The 20,034-nt window shown below is 36.2% G+C and overlaps 1 protein-coding gene across 10 annotated transcripts in view; it reads right to left on the bottom strand.

Moving 5' to 3' along the window:
* Positions 1 to 20,034, bottom strand: part of adgrb2 (adhesion G protein-coupled receptor B2) — a 442,839-nt gene that overhangs the window by 136,989 nt on the left and 285,816 nt on the right. The window lies entirely within an intron of this gene.

Genomic DNA, 20,034 nt, shown 5'->3' with positions numbered 1-20,034 from the left:
TTTTTTTTTGTTTGTTTATTTATTTATTTTGGTCTTATTAATTTCAAAAGAGGGAGAACAAAATCCTAGTGAGGGAACGATGCTGCAAAACCATAAGTTATAAGAGGAAGTTGGAAATTCACTAACAGTACATGAAATAATACATGCATGAAAATGATATTATTATCATTGCCAAATCACTGTGGTATAAGATAAATAAATCACCTATAGGCATGCTCTTATAGGAAAATAAACAACACTGAAATGGTAACCCTGAAGCATTTGATTCTTTACTTCTTGCTAATGCTCACCATAAAACGAGTGAGCAATTCTGACTTCACTGTCATACTGGTATGAATATGAACATAAAGTCTGTTGTTGGCGGAAAGCTCACACTGTGATAATACGCAAGTGTATTTCTGAGACACAGAGACGAGTAGACATTATGCAGCCTCTCTTCTCTCTTGTCTGTAGGCAGCCACATGTCGGCTTCTCGCTTTGTCGGATGAAGACTCTTACTGGCCATGACATGGGTCAAAACCACTACTCAATTATCAGCCTCTAAAGTCTCCACAAATCACTTAAAACCCACTCAAACACATATTAGAGACTTTATGGCCAATTACAGAAAAGGCTTCAGAGAGAACTGTAATGTGACAGGAGAAAATCACTGTTCCCATTACCGGCATGTCACCTTGTGCCTTCACCCGATAATACTAGTTCTGCACTCCCTCCAAGGGGGACAAAATCAGTGGAAAGCACTAAGTGATCTTTTCAATCTCTCTTAACACCAGCTGCCTTACAACTTGTTCAGGATCACAATACAGATACAAGCAACCTCATAAGAAATGTTATGAATGGTTAAGGTTAGGGCAGATGGTGGAGATGAGCCTCAAGGCTTTCCTTAGGCCTTCCTTTCTTTATTCGTATGAGATCCAGTAAAATCACCCTCACAGTCTCATCTGTATCCAGCCACTGCTACTCACAGAACATTTCCTCTGAATGAGTTGGTAGTAATAGGGAACAAAGCAGAAATTCGAGGAACTAGAACCTGAGATTTTCTCAGAGTTTCTTGTGAACGAAAAATGGTATGGCCATATACACCTTGGGATCTATTTTAATGAAGTTGCCAGTATAATTTGCTGCTATGGCACTAGTAGGTTGTATTATCATTTGTCCCCATTCTCACCCAGTTGCCATTTTTATGGTTAGAAATTAATGCCTGTGTGCTGACACTAGTAGACCGGTGCAACAGAAGGTGTGACATTTAAAATCTGTCAGTGCAGTGGGACTTTCTAACCCAATTTGATCTTAAAATTTAATTTAAACTATTAGCTGATGAATGCCAAAATGGTATTAACCTGACCAGCCTTAAATGTTCTGCCCCATTTATTCCAACATGGTTTTATAGATGTACAATATTTATGTCACATCATTATTAATAGGCTTCTGCATCCAAATAATAACTAAACACAACAGACTGCATTATTTTTTCCATTACAAATAAGAACATTCAGTTGTTACTGCTAAATACAAATCGGATGGTTGCAGCGTTACACTGGACTGATAATAGCAAACCATATCAAATACAACTGTGTCAGCTAGCATTCGAACATGCCCCCACTGCCACATACAGAATGTCCATAACATTAAAAACACCTGCCTAATATTGTGTAGGTACCCCTTCGGCTGCCAAAACAGCTCAGACCCAACGAGGCCTGGACTCCACAAAACGTCTGAAACTGTAAAAGATGATATAAGCATGATGGAAAAGAAAATGTGATTCATAAGACCAGGCCACTTTCTTCCAGTGGTCCAGTTCTCATGCTCATGTGCCCATTGTAGGTGCTTTCAACAGTGAACAGGGTTCACTGAGAGCAAGCTGCAATGCACTGTGTGTTCTGACACTTTTCTATCATATGTCACATTTCAGTTTGTTTCTATACTGTATAATAATATCTAGCATTTATTTAAAAATGGCTTATTTCAGAAGACTGTTTATTTCTTAATGACTTTTTCTCCATTTCATAATGAGACTTTTTTTATTTCAAAATGACACATTTACTCCATTCTGCTGTAATCTGTCTGTCAAGACATATGCATCTGAACCTGTTCAGTTACTGGCTAATCCTTTGCTATAAATTATTTTGCTTGGAGCAGGCAGTATGTTTCTATGATTGCTAGCAAAGTGTGTGGGAAAATTGTGCTAGCTTTCAGGCAGACTGAATCACATTGACTTCAGTGAAATCTATAATGTGATGTTTTCTTTAGCTGATCAAATAGAGAGACATTATATATTGTAACAGCTGGTGCTATTTTGACCCACAGTGATTAGTTAGAAACACTCGACCATGGGGGTGGCTGATATAAATATGCTACCAGGACTAAGCTCCGTGTCTTTCAAAGATAAAAAAAAAAAAATCAATTTGAGGCTTCATTTACGGCATCATTTATGGCATTATTAGATACAAAGAATGGTATGAAGAGTCTGTCACTACCACCAGCAGTCCTGTTACAGACTAAGGTGCAGGTGTAATGAACAGAGTTGAGAGGGTTACTTTAAAAGGGTTACAGTTACGAATTACTCCATAAATAAATGTAATCAGTAACATAATCCAAGTATCACAATTTGAAAGTAATGTAATCTAATGATTACTTTAAGGTCACATATGTAAATAAAGTCAAGATAAAAGCAATATGATCTAAAATACTTTTATTTAGAGCTATTTTTATAGCTTAAAAACATGTTCAATGTTTGGATTTGTTTCAAGAAAAACAAACAAATGAAAAATAAATAATTAAATAATCACTGACCTTGATGCGGGTAACATTACATCACAAAATTTAGGGTGAACATATTCTGGTTTTCCAAAAAGAAGGCACCTCTGAATGGCCATGTAATATGAAGCAATGTGATAGCATGAAATTAAAAATGGCCTTATATGGCCATGGGCTTTGTTTTGACTCAGGACAGTTGTCATTTGGTGCTATTGTCAAGCAACTGTTTGATGCCACACACAACAGCACTTCACCTTTGAGTACTCACTGAGAGTAGGCTAATGGCTAAGAGGCAAGAATCTGGCCAATAGTTGCTGCAAACCTTTTATAATTGACCAATTGGTGTGAAAAAATACAGGAATTACAGAGAGGGGTTAAAGCAATGCAAACATGCATACACATGCTGCAGTATTAGACCATAAGCACATCATAATGAAACTAAAGCCAAATCTCGGACTCAAATTTAGAAATCCTGGCCGGACATTTTATCAAGGTCTGAAAAAGAGGAAATGTCCAGGCAAAATGTATTTGCACATGTGAGCCACGCCCGGTAAGAGAGAACCAGAACTATAATCAAGCAGGTGTCTATATTGTTCTCAAAAGAGTAATTTCTTTGGTTTTAAGTAGAAAAAAAAAAAATAATAATCCTGATAGTATTCCATTTTTTACAAAATGTACCTGTAATCTGATTACTTTGTGTTTTTTTTGTTTTGTTTTGTTTTTTTTGCCATAACTGTAATGGATTACAGTTACCAGTTTTTTGTATCCTGAGATTTTTGTATCTGGAATACATATAACGCTGTCACATGTTTTCCGTTACTCCTCAAGCCTTGTAATGAATATGAATGAGGTGGATTATTTACTCCATCATATGTTTGGAATAGAAACTAAATGTTGATAGACTAGCCACACATTGTACAATCAAAAGACAAATTACACAAAAAGGCAGATGACAGAACTGTTTAGTGTTGTGTTTTGTTTTTTAATGAAAAGGTTACATCTTTTCTGTTTACAGGGCTATGGTATTGAGTATGTGCGTAATACTTCGACCTTTGACCTTACAAATGTGCTGTGACACTGCACTTAAAAAAAAGTCTAACATGCAATGACTTCGCATTATTATTATTATTATTATTATTATTATTATTATTATTATTATTATTATTATTATTATTATGATGATTATTATTGTTGTTGTTGTCGTTGTTGTTGTTAATAGTTAAGAGTTAATTGACAATGTTAATAGTTTTTTGTTAGGAAACACTATGAGGAATCATGTGTGTCAGTGCTCTGTAATTTTGGTACTTTATAAAGTTTCCCAGTATGGGAAAGTCTTAAGGACATAGGAGTTTTCTGGTTTCTCAGTAAAATGACAAGCATTTTCTATCTCATTAACACCAAGAGAAAGAAAGGTTTTTGCTGGTGAGGGAATGATGTTGCTTACCATTGTTTATCATTGCTATAATGTAAGCAATAACAGGAACTATCTTGTCTCACAGAATTTCCATGACATTAAATATGTTAAACCTACAAAGTGCAAAGTACCATTCATTCAAAAATTGTAATCGTTGTCAAATCGCTGTAGTATAAAGAGAATACCACACATCAGACAGCGCTGTTAATTGAAAACATCACACTCCACACCACCCTGGCAAGTATTATTTTTGTATTTAACAACACGATCCACTGTGTGCTGTTCCCTACATATTTCACCAACCCCCATCCTACAAGCTAAATGTGTTTTAGGGATACTCTCTCAGTTCTGGTATCAGTGCGAATGAGGTTGGTAAATGTGTATAGTCCTAAATAAACACATTTGGGTGCACTCTACTCCTACGCACTTCTAGGTCGATTTACTTCTCTCAGTGATGTTGGCTGAAGAAAGCTCTTCTTCCTAAGATGAAGATAAGCCTCCACAAAAAAAAAATATTATGCCCTCACTTCATTCTGCAGTTTGGTGAGCACAAACAGCTGACATGGCTTTGTTTGGCATCTCTTGAGCAGCGTGTGTGAACCCAAGCTCACTGGCTCATTTGAAACAATAAATGCTGTGTCCTTTTCACACTGACCTGCCAAAGACTCCCCAACTCAGTGAAAAGGCCACGGCCGCCTACGACCTGTTGGCAATTAACAAACACTTCCCTGGCAGGAAGAAGTACAGAACAGACAGAGAGAGCGAGAGAGCGAGAGAGAGAGAGAGAGAGAGAGAGAGAGAGAGAGAGAGAGAGAGAGTGTGTGTGTGTGTGTGTGTGTGTGTGTGTGTGTGTGTGAGAGAGAGAGAGAGAGAGAGAGAGAGAGAGAGAGAGAGAGAGAGAGAGAACGAGGCACAGCAGCCTAAAGCAAGTCAATTCAAAGTAAACTAAATTATCTGGCAGAGTAAATACACCACAGGGACATTATAAAAAAACACAGTCCAAATTACAATACTGTCAGGACCTAAAAACAGAATAGGATGTGGAACAGTCAGAACCTGACAAGCTCTCATAACTAAAACCCATATGACATGATGACTAGATACAGTACATGTTAGCCAAAAAACAAAACAGAAAAACAACATTCAACATTATGGTTGCAGGGGAGGGGAGGGGGGGGTCGTTTTACTGTTCCAAGCAAATAAGCTTTTTTGTTTGTTTGTTTGTTTGTTTGTTTGTTTGTTTGTTTGTTTGTTTTTTAACCAAGTTTGCAATTTAAACCAATGTTTACTCAAGTTTCTTGAAATCAGAACTGGGTTGTCTGGGTGTTTAAGTGGATTTAATGGATAGCCTATTCATATTATTAAAATTACCTGTAGATCATGTTTCTTAAGTAGAAACACCTGAACTGGGGGGGGGGGTTTCAATAGCACATATAAAACTTTAAAATTAAAGTTGAAAAAAAAAAAAAAAACAGGAATAGAAAATGCAGACTTTAGCAGATTATTATTATTATTATTTGTATTTATTATTATTATTATTATTATTATTATTATTATTATTATTATTATTATTATTATTATTATTATAAATGAATGCAATACATAATTTTACACAATGAAGCCATTTTTTTTTTAATTATGTTAATCAATACAAATTTGGTTTAAGTTAACAATATGGTTTCTACTTTCATTATCAGGCATCCTTAAAAAAAAAATAGCACTTGATGCAGCAGAAACCTATTATTTAGCATTTTATTTAATTTTTAATTACATCATATGCCTACAGTTAATTGTGCACACAACCATCTGTAAGTCTGTAGTTACAATACACCTAAGCCACCAATGAGCACAGTTTCAGTATTAAATCCTCAATATGCATGCTTTGAATACAGCATTAACAGAGAAATTAGAGTTTATATTGGGAGGACAAATAACAGCCATAGCTGAACAATTCTAGTATGCCATATCCTGAATGTAAACCCTTTTTTGTGACTTACTAAAAAGAAACAGCTGGAGGAAGATTTTGCAACTAATTAGGTTAATTGGCAACAGGTCAGTAACATGACTGGGTGTTAAAAGAGTATCTTAGAGAGGCGGAGTTTTTCAGAAGTAAAGGTGGGATGGAATCTGGATGGATATAGATGTTGCCCTAAAACCTGTATATGCCTTTCAGCATTGATGCTGCCTTTCCAGATGTGCAAGCTGCCCATTCCATAGGCACTAATGCACCCCATACCATCAGAGATGCAGGCTGAACTGAACACTAATAAAAAGCTGGATGGTCCATCTCCCCTTTAGTCCTCTTTAGTTTATCGGATGGTTTCCAAAAAGAATTTCAAATTTCGATTCGTCTGACCACAGAACATTTTGCCTGTTTTTAATGCAGTGCCGCCTGAGGGCCCGAAGATGCAATATTGATTTTGTCCCTTTGTCCCTTGCACACAGAGATTTCTCCAGATTCTCAGAATTTGTTGATGATATTATGTACTGCAGATGATGAGATATTCATAGTCTTCGCAATTTTACGCTGAGGAACATTATTCTGAAATTGTTCCACAAATTGTAGACATGCAGTTTTTCGCAGATTGGTGTTCCTCTGTCTATCTTTAATTCTGAAGGACTCTGCCTCTCTAAGATACTCTTTTTTATACCCAATCATGTTACTGACCTGTTGCCAATTAACACCCAACTGTTTCTTTTTAGTAACACTTACTTTTCCAGCCTTCTGTTGCCCCAATCCCAACTTATTTGAGACGTGTTGTGGCCATCAAATTCAAAATGACCTTAAAATGGTACATTTCCTCAGTTTAAACATTTGATATGTTTTCTATGTTCTGTTGTGTATAACATATGGGTTTATGAGATTTGCAAATCATTGCATCGTGTTTTTATTTACATTTTACACAGCATCCCAACTTTTTGGAATTGGGGTTGTATATAGTTAATAGCAATGCTCATCACATTTACTTCTCTGAGAATGCTCCATGTAAAGCTGTCAAGCCAGTGAAGCTCAGTAAACTAAAAGTGGAGAAATACAGAGACAGAGAAATGGAGATATCCTGTACAGAGAGAAAGGAATAGTGATGGTCTGTCAAAATCAGTGGATAGTGAAGCAGAACTATATACTTGGAACAGGCAGGTAAAAGAGTGAAAGACATAAAAAAGACTTGGTTGCTGAAGGAGGAAAGAGTGTACGGTCACACTATGAAAAATGTGAGAGACTGGGAGAGAGATGTAATTTCTTCTCCATGGTGAAATATTCCAATCCAGGTGAAATGTCCATTAATAAGTTTAAAAATCCTGCCAAATTTCCGAGGAAAAAAGTCAATCTCAGGTGCTCTTATGCAAAGAGACTATGATTGAAAAGGATGAAGAAGATGAAACAAAGAAAGAAAAACAGCTGTTAAGGAAGCTGACCCTGATGAATGTGCTGTGACACTACAAAAAAAAAAAAAATCTAACATGCAATGACTTCACATTATTATTATTATTATTATTATTATTATTATTATTATTATTATTATTATTATTATTATTGTTGTTGTTGTTGTTGTTGTTGTTGTTTTTAGGTTTCATGCTTGGACAATAATGTAATTGATACACTAATAACACTAACACTGAATTGAACTGAGATCTGGACGGCAGTGGGAAGACAAAGTACAAGAAGAACATGGAGCACAGCTGGAAAAGGAAGTGGCATTAAGATGAAAGGAGGCACCCTGAGTGCTATCTCACTTCAAACAAAGGTCGGGAGGATAAAAAAAAAAAAGCAAATGCTGTGCAGAGATGAGGTTGTTCAGAGTAGCAGAAATCGGAGGATCATTAACAGGGCATTGAAAAGGAGAGCAAGGAAAGCGTGGTAAAGACAAATACATTGAAACTGACAAAAAAGAACAGGAGAATAAAGAGATTGAAGGAGAGAAATGTGTATGTCATAGTGTGTCGCAGTGAGAAAAAAGAAGCAGCTCCCCGATATTGTTCAGGACCAAAGATGAGAATTTTTCTCTGTGTGCAGCTATCGGGATTATGTTACTAATCAATGATTATCCTGGTTTATCTCTGTTAATTTTATATCTTATTTGCATTTGAATTGCTAGCGATATAAATTTGATTTATTAGATCCAGCTGCTTGATTAGAGCAGTTTTGTGAGCATGTAAAGTGAAATCAAGATTGCTGTTTCAGAGGTTTCAGAGTTCGAGGAGATATTCTTGTTTTAATTGCAGTTCATCACTTCTGAGGAAACAATTTACAAAAAAAAACAACAGATAATTCACCCTCTACTAGGTTCATGTTCATCCAGTTCAATGATCTCTAGAACATACGACTCTAGAACATACGACTCCAATTCAAAAAAGTTGGGACACTGTGTAAAATGTAAATAAAAACAGAATGCAATGATCTGCAATCTCATAAACCCATATGTTATTCACAATAGAACACAGAAAACATATCAAATGTTTAAACTGAGGAAATGTACCATTTTGAGAAAATAAGGTAGTTTTGAATTTGATGGTTACGACATGTCTCACAAAAATTGGGACAAGGCAACAAAAGGCTGGAAAAGTGTTACTAAAACGAAACAGCTGGAGGTTAATTGGCAACATTGGTCAGTAACATGATAGGGTATAAAAAGAGTACCTTAGAGAGGCAGAGGTTTTCAGAAGTAAAGATGGGCAGAAGTTCACCAATCTGCGAAAAAATGCGTCTACAATTTGTGGCACAATTTCAGAATAATGTTCCTCAATGTAAAATTGTGAAGACTGTGAATATCTCATCATCTACAGTACATAAAATCATCAAAAGATTCTGAGAATCTGGAGAAATCTCTGTGAGCAAGGGACAAGGGTGAAAATCATTTTTGCATGTCCGTGATCTTCGGGTCCTCAGGCGGCACTGCATTAAAATCCGGCATGATTCTGTAATGGAAATCACTGCATAGGCTCAGAAACACCTCCAGAACTCACTGTCTGTGAACACAGTTCGTGGTACCATCCGCAAATGCTGGTTAAAGCTCTATCATGCAAAGAAGAAGCCATATGTGAACATGATCCAGAAACACTGCCATCTTCTCTGGCCAAAGCTCATTTAAAATGGACTGAGGAACAGTTCTGTGGTCAGACGAATCGAAATTTGTTTCTTTTTTGAAACCATGGACACCATTTCCTTTAAACTAAAGAGGACTAAAGAGGAGAGGGACTATCTGGCTTTGTATCAGTGCTCAGTTCAAAAGCCTGCATCTCTGATGGTATGGGGTGCATTAGTGCCTATGGAATGGACAGCTTGCACATCTGGAAAGGCATCATCAATGCTGAAATTTATATACAGGTTTTAGAGCAACATATTCTTCCATCCAGTTTTAATCCCTCAGGTTTCTTTAGTGTCCTAAGTTATTATAACTGCAACCTTAATTGGCCACCACCTGTAAACTGTTCATGTCTTAAGTACTGTTCCACAGGTGCCTGTGCAATAATTGTATATAGTTCATTGAACAAGCATGAAAAACATTGTTTAAATCCTTTCCAATAAAGATATGTAAAGCTTATTTGGATTTTACAAAATTATCTTTAAAATACAGTCTCCTGAAAAAGGGAGTTTATGTCCCACCCCCAGGGGCAAGTCTTGCTCTACTGTAACAGCTTGTTAGTTCAAACATGGTTCATTGATGCATTTTTGGCAGCGTGCTACAATTATTCCCTTTTCCAAGCATCACTTGGTTGAAACATGACAAAAAAAAAAAGATTGGAGTTTATTCATTTTGAAGAGGGTGGAGTTTGTGCAAGTTGGTGGTTATGTGGCATTTTTCAGAGGAGTGTTTTAGCAATCTGGGGACAAACTGATCAAGAATAGAATTCTGGCTTTATACACCAATGGCATTTCTCCATCAGTAAGATAAAGTAATATTTAAAATGAATTATAAGTTTAACCTCCTGATGCATCAAATGGCTCCCAGCTATTTCAATACGCTACTGACAAGTTTGTTTGATTCGGCAGAGGTGTGGCATATGTGAAATATGTTAATATACAGAATCAAATCATGGCACAAACAAGGTTGGATATGGGTAAAAATCAGCATTTTATCTCATTTGCTACAGAGAAAGCTATTAAGATTAAACTACATCCAAATGCCAGAAATGTGGAAAATGCAGAAACCATGTTCTAGCAAAACCCATAGTGGACCAACACGTTGGATTACTGCCCAATTCCATTTCTGAAAGAAGCAATATTGTTTCATAACAGCTCTCAATATGTCCCACTGCATACGAGCAGATCTATAAAGCTTTACTCAAAACAAATTAGCTCATAACAAACGCAGCTTTCCCCATTCCTCTTTGCCCGCAATGGCTGCACGACTGTGAAAGCATTAGCGAATTGCAGTTCTAATACAATCCGTACAGCGCATTCATTATGACATTGTAATCAAATGCAATTCATCATGGGGTGTCGAGGGATTTCGTTTTGTGCAACGCTTTGTATTTTATGGGTCTGAGTTCAGAGGCCCCTTTGCGCCTTAAGAGCTTTGATGATTAACTTGGAACATATGAGGCAGAATGTAGTTGAAGCTCTAGTGCTAAAACTGAATCCAGTTTGATAAGGTCAAGGAATTTTAGATTACACAGTGGGCAAAGTTCAGCTAAATTTCTGAATTTACTGTCTGCAGACTAAAGACTGTTTCTCTTCTTCAGAGCGCGTAATCAAAATACGACCATGCTATTTGGCTGTGGCTTTTTGATTCTTTTGTTGAAAATTGGTAAGAATAAGAATACTATATGAGATTTGTATTGTATAGGAGCTACACTGAGGGATGTAGATCATATTACAATAATACTACTATGTATTATGCACAGATAGATGACAGGGTGGGCTTGAGGCTCTGCTTTTTGCCCTCAGGCAGTGCAAATACCGTCTTGAGAGTTAAGTCAGCTACAGCTCCTTCGCTCCTGGTTATGGCAGTATCAGTAACAGCTGCCTATAGATGTTTAACCTCAAACATAGATGCATGCATCATCTCAGCTTTCAAGTGATCATCAGCTAACTATGCTAATATAATTATTAATCTATTATACAGATTTATTTGCTTAGATATTAGATTTGCTCTTGGCAACAAGTTAATTAATATTAGTGTACTCAAAACCAACCTAACACAAATTTAGCTAATGTAGCTTCCTTGTAAATAAAGGCTTCTAGTGTTTCTAGGGAAATAAGTCTTTGGACACGCTTGTTTTTGCTGGTTGCTCTTGCTGCTTGTTGAGATCATAGTGATGATGAATGAGTTTTCTAAAGTTCTCAGGGACAACATTATTAAACAACACTGGAATTGAAAATGCTACATAACAAGGACCTTAAATATTCCGGTCACTACAATTTTTCAATAATATGCAGGTGGAAGGTTTGTGGAACCAGAAATAATCATCCCAGTACAGGTGCACTATGCAAGATTTCACAACATGTTCTCAGACTAATGATATGGAAGGTAAGAGAAAGAAGCTACAGTCACTGTAAAAGAGTTGCAAGATGACCTGAAAGCAGTAGGAACAATAGGTACACAGAGAACAATATGCAGTGGACTGCACCTCACTCAATACTCCTCTGCCAAAAATGAAGAACAGAGATACGTGTCTAAAATTTACACATGCACATTTAAGACAGCTCAGAACTCTTTTGGAACGAAGATGGAAAAAATATAGAACTATTTGTCAGTAATTCAGCTCATCATTCTTAGCGATAGAAGGGTTGTGTGTATGATCCCAAGAACTCCAAGGTGGATGAAGCATATATATGGGACTGCAATGGTTTTCTGCAAATGGTACTGGAATATTACATATTATAAAAGAAAATATGACTAGAGCAATGAACCAGGACAGAACAGAAGAGAATCTAATCTCATTGGCCAAGAAACTGAATCTTTGTAGAATTTGGTCAAGATAACAACCCCAAATACACCAAAAGAATGTTTTTTACAAAAGAACGTGAAGGGTCCTACTAATCTTATTAGCTAATCTGCGGACTTTATTGATGGAGGATTTTGAAATTGCAAGTCTATCAGAGGGACCTTCACAGCCTTGGGGAAATGAAGATGAGCTGCCGAGATGAATAGGCCAAAGTTGAACAACAATGCTGCAAAAATCTAATTAATTCTTACCATAGATGCATCGAAGATGCAATTGCCAAACAAAAGCTTTGCAACAAAGTGCTAATGTTATGAATTAGTTTTGTCTGAATACTTTTTCCCCTATCACTTTAGATTTTTAAACATACTGCCTTTTTGCATATGTTTATGAATACATACTTTTTTGTTCCCATTTGTAAGTTTAAAGCCATGTGTTAATTTGAAGTGAATATATGCACTGTAGGTATAACAAAAACAAAAGTACCTATTTCCTCTCACTGCAGTGGCAGAGCCAGAGGGGTCTCTGGGGTGGCACTGGACATCCGATTGGCCATCCCGGGTGCCACCCCAACATTTTATTCACTACTGGCAGATGCTGATGCTGATTGACACATCATTTCACCTCTTGTCAAAAGAAGAGTTTTTTTGACGTTCACCTGCAGCACGTAAAGTTTTCAAATCAAGGATGAGCTGAGGATGAGAGAATATGGTTGCATGATACCATAGAATAAGAAAACATCATATTTGAAGTAAGTTTTTAAGGTTTAGCATCAGGTTTGTTTGCTGAATAACTTTTATGAGATTATATTTTCTTTTGTGAGTAAATAATGCTCCAATAGGCTACCTTTAATGTTAGGACAGCATATATAAATGAGGCGATACAATTTAGCATAACAATCCTTACACTTACATCTGTGCTAGTAATGTACGCATATACTGTGCATTGTGTTACAGTAAACAGATGTTTAGCTAATGTGGGGAATTAGGCTACAGCTGTAACATTAACATTTAGCAGTTTGAAATCGATTAGCTAGCTCAGTTACTTCAGTTCAGAGTAGAGCTAGCAATGATCAAACTGGTAACTTAGACATACAAATGAGGATTTGTAATTAAGATAAAAATGCTGGTAATTGGATGATTAGATGTAACCATAGACGGTCATATGTTTGCACATGATCAGTTAAACATGAAAAGAAAGGGCGCGATATCAGAGTTTTTTTTTTTTTTTTTTTTTTTTTTTTTTTTTTTTTAAAGCACAAACAGGCAGATCAGGTGAAAAACAGCCCTGTCTGCTTGAATATTGTGTGGTGTTGTTTTTATTTATAAATGTTTTGTTTTTGTTTTTTTTTGTAAATAAACTCAGCAGTTCATTTAACAGACACATGCTACTGTATCATATCGCCTCAGTGCTTAAGCTTTATTTTCTGAAAATATTTAGGATGCTCAACACTTAGTGGAAAGAATAGGGTCACTCTGAGTCTATGTGTGTGTGTGTGTGTGTGTGTGTGTTATTACTGTCAATGCCAGAAAATGTTTTAAATGTAAAAATGCATTTTTGTTATGTTTAGGTGATGGATAGGCTTAGGGGATATAAAATACAGTTTGTACAGTATAAAAGTCATTATGGAAATTCCCCATAATCCCAATATTGTGTGTGTGTGTGGGGGGGGTGGGGGGTGGGGTGGGGTGGGGAGCAGTGGCCACCCCATGTATAAAACTCTAGTTGTGCCACTGTCTCACTGTATACACGATGTCTGAGTTAGTTAAGTACATTACATTTAAAATAGGTTTTCAAAGAAATAAAGCAAAATAAAATAAAAGTTTGCTGTAATTAATAGCTTACTCAGTAAAAAGCACATTCAAAATCATTCACATGGGGCCGTATTCAGAGTTGAGAACCTAAGTTGCAAACTTAAGTTCTAACGTTACATCAATATTTAAGCAGGGGAACTTATCTGTATTCAGACTTGGTTTACACAGCTGCTTAAGTTGAATTTCTTGGTGCCGCATACAGATTATTAATATTGCCCATATGCAGTTCAAATTCATGAGGTTGTCAGATTTTTCTTGTGTGAGCTCTCAGTACAGGTTGCGTCTAGTCTAAGCACTTTTCTTTAACATGGAACAAAATCAGGAGATAAAACATATGGATTGACAGTTTTCTATTTACTCCCAACTGCATTACAATGTAGCATTACAGCAAGGCACAACAAAAGAACAGTTTATAATAATAAGATAGTACACAACGATTTAAATAAAAATTAAAAGTGATATTAGTGTGTGTGTGTGTGTGTGTGTGTGTGTGTGTGTGTGTGTGTGTGTGTGTGTGTGTGTGTGTGTGTGTGTGTAATAATAAAACCCCTACATAAAATGTTTACTTCAAGTTATAGTTGTAAAGGTTGTTCTACATTTTAGGGTGTACTTATTTTTTTTTTTCCACCTGGTTTCTGAATGTTGATTTACTTTTGGTTTACTTTTTGGGGAAAATGACTACATATTGAAATCTGTGCTTTTTGTTGTCACCTGAGGTAATTTGTTTGTTTATAGAAGTTGGTGGATACCACACAATTGTTATTTCGGCCCTGATAAATAAAAACTGAATTGAAGGAGGGTGTACATTTTTGGTCCCATGACTATATGTTACAATATGAAACATTTTATTAGACATTTCCTTTGTAAGAACAAATATCTTATAGGAACAAAAAAAAAAAGCAAACAAACAAAACAACAAAAAAAAACAACAACAAAAAAAAAAACAGGTTGCTCATAGTGTTGGAAATGAAGAGTCCTGAGTCCTAGTGTGCTTTACTCCAGTTGGTAGAGGCCTCATCACTTTACTTCTTATTTCTAAGTTAAATTTCATTGTCTCTGTCAACCTGATAACTTCACTTTTCCGGTCACTATTAATCGCCAACTATCACTGATGCTGGCATGAACAGTATTCTCCACTCAATGCTGTTTAATAATGATAAAATCATACGCTAATTAGCTGTATGTGTGAAAGTAGTGAAAGTAAGTCCCGACACTAGAGTTGAGCTTATCTAAACCTAAACTAGCCCATCAATTGTGTAACACATATCCATTGCTTAGCATGGCAATAAGACTGGCAGCACAGGCTGTTGAAAACAACGTTAAAGTTTTTTTTCTGCAACTGGCTGAGAATTATGAGGCACTCAAACAGGCATTATGGGTTTCTATTGGCAAAGTTCAAGCTCAATCACCAGCTATTTACAACAACCAGTCAAATCTATTGGACTCACTTCTGCTTAGTTCTGCTAGACTTTTCAAGCTTCCTAGAAAAGTCCAGACCCGCTGTTTCATCACAAACTTCAGATTAAACAGTCTCATTATTTAAAATCCTTATACGGAGCATGTTAGTACATGTCATTTGTGAATACACACATGTACAACAGTCATAACTATTTTGTATGAAATATATATACACATACATAATTTCACTGTTGTTGGAATTCTGATACATGTTTGTGTTCTCTGATCACATAATACATTAGTGAATAAAGTGTGTTGACAAATTTTTATCAAATCTGCGGTGATTCATACAGCTCCATCTGAAACTACTTGAACGGCAAGGTTAATTTATTTTATTTATTTATTTTCATTTTTGCTGAAGACATTTGGATTTGAGATCAAACGGTGAATATGAGAAGAGAGTTTAGTATTTCAGCTCTTATTTCCTGATATTTATATGTAGATGTGTTAAATGACACATTTTGCATCAGACCACCCAATTTGTAGATGAGCAAAAATATTGGGACATGCGGCTGACGTGTTTCTTGTTACCCAGGTGTGTCCTGTTAGATTGATTGTTTAAACAATTAATAGCTCTGAACATCTACTCTTGGCTTTTACCTTCTGTTTCACCTGTGAACCAACAGTTGGGTGATGTTGCAGGCTTGATGCAGTCATTGCAAGAAAGGGATATGCTGTTAAATATTAACTGTATTTTACTTTAATTTACCTCAGGACTATCTGTTTATATACTTTGCTTGCCTAAAAATTGGGTGGTCTGATACAAAAGGTTCTATGTTTTATGTTGTTTAACACATCTAGATGTAAATACCAGAAAATTAAAGCTGATCATCTTGTATCCATCTTTTGATCTCAAACATAAATGTATTTTTGGTGTATAACACAAAGAATTAATTGGCCTTGCCAATTTCACAGCTCGAGAATTGCAGAAGTTAGTTGCGGCTTGGGGCCTCCAAAACTCAAGCGTCTTCAGTTTGCCAAACACTACTGGAACTTCAAATTTGATCTGGTTCAATGGTCAGATGAAACCAAAATAGAGCTTTTTGGCAATAAACACCAGAGGTGGTTTTGGTGCACACAGAGAGGTAGCCATTTGGAAAAGTACCTCATGCCCATGGTTAAATATGGTGGAGGCTCTTTAATGTTTTGGGGCTGTTTTTCTGCCAGAGGACCTGGACATTTTGTTAGGATACATGGCATCATGGACTTAAATATAAAATATTAATGAATTTTAAAGGAAAACCTGACTGCCTCTGCTATAAACTGGTCCGTGGTTGGATCTTCCAGCAGGACAATGATCCAAAAAAATACATCAAAATCAACACAAAAATGGTTTACTGAGCATAAAATCAAGGTCCTCCCATGACCATCCCAGTCCCCTGACTTCAAACCCATAGAAAACCTGTGCGGTGAACTGAAGAGGAGAGTCCACCAGCATATACTCAGAGCTGTTATCTTGGCAAAGAGAGGTAGCACATAGTACTCACTAAAAGGGTTCCAATAATTGTTGCACACCTATATTTAACATATATCCATGAGAGCAGAGTATTTTGTGAATTTGTGTACCAAAATATCAAAAGGTTAAACAATAAAGACACATTTTCACAGCCTTCTTTGCACATATTTACCAAGGGTGCCAATAGTAGTGGATTATTTCTTGATAATTACTTTTAGTTTTCCTCAAGTGAATTACTAGTACATTAGCAGTACGTGTTGTAATCCTTCTACCAATGCTTGCTGAAAAGATAACCTTCCGAGTCGTCCCATAACATAGCTAGCTAGCAAACGTAGCTATGAGGCAGCATGACATGGAGGATACACTGCACTGCTGCTTGTTAATGATGTATTGTATTGCATTAGGGAAGGTTGAAGCATCAAACCCCTGCACTGCCAAGCTGCGATTGGGCCACTGTTGGGTCCTTGAGCAAGGCCCTTAACCCTATCTGCTCCAGGAGTGCCGTATCATGGTTGACCCTGTGATCTGACTTCAGTTTCCCAACCAGCTGGGATATATGAAAAATTCAACCATGCTTCTTCTGGTATGTATTGAAATATATTAAGACAGTTGATCAGTTTAAATAAGAGATTATACATTGGGACTTCACATGAAACACAAGGATATTGCATTTAATAATGCAGCCCTCTTTTGAAAACTGTTTATAAGCAGACACGGTGATATTTTGAAATGTGTGATATTGGCTTGTGCAGTTATCATACTGTGCATAATCTGATTCGAATGAAAAGCACAATTATGGCTTGATTATGTGGAGGCAGATATGAGAGGCCTCACAATTGTGAGTCTGGTACAAGAGAGGAAGAAACAATACTGCACACAACACACACACACACACACACACACACACACACACACACACACACACACACATACACTACGAATGATGATCCTCATTATGGTAAAAAACTGGCATCAAAGGAATTGTATAAAGGAGCTGATAATTGCATGAGAAAAAGATGTAAATAAAAAAAGAACAATGTGAGAAAGAAAAATTATCACACTCACCATCCACTGCTAAAAGACCCAGGGTGTATCACCATAATCGGGATAAAAAATCTTAATCACAGTGCTGCTAAATGATATTCCTGACTGATCTGGAATTTCATTTGGCAAGAGATATATGAGGGTTGTGTGTTAATTGACTTTGCAAGATTGTAGATAGAAACGGTTTTCAGTAATTATCTCCTGCTACTGTTCCTTCTCTGCCAGGTTGGGCCTTGTTCTGTGCCGAGTGGTCAGAATTAATTTAGCTGGGATGTAGGAGGTGTGCGCTGACATGACTGTCTAAATCATCATACCAACATGGTACATGGTACGACAGAATTTTTAAATGGCACTGCCTATTTTTGTGTGACATGATTAGTGATTTTGGTGCTAATGTGTTGATGGTGTATGTTCAGTATTCCTGTGAGAAGTTAGTGGCTGTGTACTACACTGACATCACTGCACTGCACTTAAGTAGTTGTAGTACTAGTTAACACAGTTACAGCGGCATTAATTAATAAAAAATATTCAGTAATAACTAATTGATTATAACTTAAAACCCCCCACTTTGTTCTTTTCTCATGCACTGTTCTCCAGAAACATTTAATGTCATCAATGCTGAAAAACAAACAAACAAAAAACAAACAAACAAACAAAAAAGTAGAAACCCTCATAGAATTAGAAATGGTTTTAATGTCTATAATGGGGATTGTACTAGTTTTAAAGGGGTCACATAATGCTTTTTAATGTTTTCTTTTTCCTTTACTGTGCAATGTATCTGTTTGTACATGTATAAGAACTGCAAAAGTTACAAAGCTCATAGTCTTCCACAAAGGGGCTTATTGTTTCTAACAGAGAACATTTGAAATATCAATATAATGCCACAATATTTTTTTTTTTATTTGCAATTGATTAAATTTTTTAAAACGGAAATTTATGTTGTCACTTCAGGATATAAAGTTGTTACCGTGAAGAAGACAAATTAAACCGTTATAACATTGTATCTGAAAGGCTACAAAATAAAAACTTACCACTGTGAAACGTTCTGCTCAAGTCTTGCTTGTAAAGTTCCGATTGATCTGCTCGATCATCCGCATTTTCAGAATCTGACTTGGTCTCGAACTGATATGGTAAAACCAAAGACATTATTAACTGTGTTTATAATTGCTTTAGAAACCTTGGAAGCTGAAGCTCGCAATTATCTTAAGGGCATTATATTTCCGACACACACTTGAGGTTTTCGGCCAATCACAACGCAATGGGTCAGCTAGCCAATCAATGCACTCTGAGCATTTTGGAGGGAGGGGCTTTGGAGAAACCGGAACTCAATCAGAGCATTTCAGACAGACTGGGACTAGAGGCACTGGAATAAATGTACAGTATGTGAAAAATAATGTGTTTTTTTGAACATTTTGAAGCATGTTAATCTATTCTATTACACACAATATTGAAAATAATTAAAATCATTATATGACCCCTTTAACGGAAATTACAACGATCCCTAGTGGTGGAATGTTTAGTGGATGCCATTAACTACCAATAATGGTAATGATGGTTTGTAATGGTATTTGTAGTGGAAACCACTAGAATTTGTGTGATGGTTTCTATTGTTTTGTTTTGTTTTGTTTTGTTTTTCAGCAGAGATATTAATAAATCAAATTAAATGTAGAAGTAGTTGAGAAAGCAAACGTTGGACTCAAAGATCCAGAATATTTGTAATCATTTACAGCAGAGACTTGGCTCAACTAGTTAGCAATCTATGAAATGATAAACATGGTGGTGTTATTAGTATGAAAGTTGAAGCTTTGGATACTGCTGGAGCAGAGTATGGAGATGAGGAAGTAAGATAGCTGGATAGAGTAAAGGACTAAGCTCTTTAGGTCTGCATCGTTCTCTTTATGTAGAAATGAAATATAGTTATATACTATCAGCAGGTAGTCACAAGTGGCATTGTGGGGTACTGTAGAAAACAATGATGATGAAAGATGTTTTAAACCAAAAAAATAATAAAGTAAACTTGGAATTTTATCACAAAATTTTACTGTGTATTTTGCTGTTTCAGTCCTATTTCAAACATGACTTGGTAGGCCAAAGCTCAGACATGAACTTTCCCTCTAGAGTCATGAAGTAGCTAGGTGAAAGATCTATAGCAAATAAAGCTGCAACGTTACAATATACACAGTGCTACAATATACACTATATAC

The sequence above is a fragment of the Ictalurus punctatus genome, chromosome 12, assembly GCF_001660625.3.
Source record: "Ictalurus punctatus breed USDA103 chromosome 12, Coco_2.0, whole genome shotgun sequence".
NCBI classification, from domain to species: Eukaryota; Metazoa; Chordata; class Actinopteri; order Siluriformes; family Ictaluridae; genus Ictalurus; species Ictalurus punctatus.
The sequence above is the reverse complement of the archived record's forward strand: the minus strand, read 5'-3'. Positions and strand labels throughout refer to the sequence as shown.